Source organism: Schistocerca serialis, unplaced genomic scaffold (assembly GCF_023864345.2).
Source record: "Schistocerca serialis cubense isolate TAMUIC-IGC-003099 unplaced genomic scaffold, iqSchSeri2.2 HiC_scaffold_1230, whole genome shotgun sequence".
In the NCBI taxonomy this organism is placed as follows: Eukaryota; Metazoa; Arthropoda; class Insecta; order Orthoptera; family Acrididae; genus Schistocerca; species Schistocerca serialis.
In genome coordinates this window covers 15001-16374 of record NW_026047437.1, presented here as the reverse complement: position 1 = coordinate 16374, position 1374 = coordinate 15001, and positions in this window count along the sequence as shown.

The window sequence follows — 1374 nt, the reverse complement described above, 5'->3', positions numbered from 1 at the left end:
ACACTGTAATGTGGATAGCAGCAGGACGTACATGCCCCCCCCCCCTTCCCCCCTGCCTTCGCAAGCTGGTCGTTGAGAAGTTTGCATGTTCAATGCCCTTCGCATGCCGACGTACTCAGCCTACGTTGTGGTACGGCCTGTCACCTGTCCGCCGATGTACGCAAAACCCACAAACTGTACTGCACATTGGTCCGTATGTACTGAATGATACATCGTGGCACATGTGTGACCGTACGACGACTGCGCCTAGCAACGGCAGACCATACAGTCCAAATATTGTGCACGCAGCTACGTGTCGTCTCCCTATAAGAGCTGGATTGCAGTGTGGTACGCCATTCAGACGTGTGGGAGGAACGGACGCCCTGGATGGCGATCAGCATGAGCAGTCTGTTGATGTAGTGGAGCGTGTATTCGGACGTAGTCGTCTCTTCTCACACACCGTGATAGCATGTTGCACCGCGTTCCACATCTGCGACATCCTGCAGAGGCCGGCTGACAGTCGTTCGCGCAATGGACACCGCATACGTACGGGGGCTACCTTCCACGTGTTCTCGAGGCGTGCACATGTTGTTGCGTCTATGTGGGCAGACGTAGTGTGTTGTGACACCTGACACAGGCATGCAATACTCGTTGCAAATGGCGATGGACGTCTACGTTTGCTGGTGACGTTACGCAAATGAACAACAGGTAACCCGTTGTGGTGCGGTTGTTCTCGCTAGAGGTGAATCAGTGTTGGCGACGATCGGTCGAGCTATTAACCGGTTGTTTCAGGGATACCCACCATGCCCACGAACGTGAAAGGGGACCCACCATGCCCACGAACGCGAAAGGGGATCTGGGTGTGAGGCGATACGCGGCGGTGGCTGGGTGGGACCGTCCCCGGCCGGTGAGGGGGGGCCGCCCGGCGTGCTGGCAGCGCGGTGCGTGGGCGCACGCGCTACAGCCGGCTGGTGGGGGCGGCCAGTGGCAGGCGCGCCGGCCGACGGACGCGGCAGGCGGCGCAGCTGCGCGCCGGCGCCCCCTGCTCGCGGCGCCTTGCGGCCAAAGTAGGTCCTCGCGGGCCCGGTGCGAAGCGCGGTGGCCATCTGCAGTGTGCTGGTCCGATTGAGGACTGTGTGCGCTGAGGATGCGCCGCCGCCCGGCGCTCGGCGCCGCGACGCCGTCTGCTGCTCGGTCGCCCCAGCGGTTCTCGCAGGTGGTTTGTATCGCAGCTGTGCGGACGTGTTGGCGCGTGCGCTGTGCTGGGAGAGTTCGCTTCGGCACCCAAGTGGGGCTTTTGTCCTTCTGTGGCGCTGGCGTTGGAGCTGCCGGTCACCGTAGGTGGCGCGTGTTGTCTCCCGCCGGCAATGCCACGACAGCACGCTCCCGGGCCTC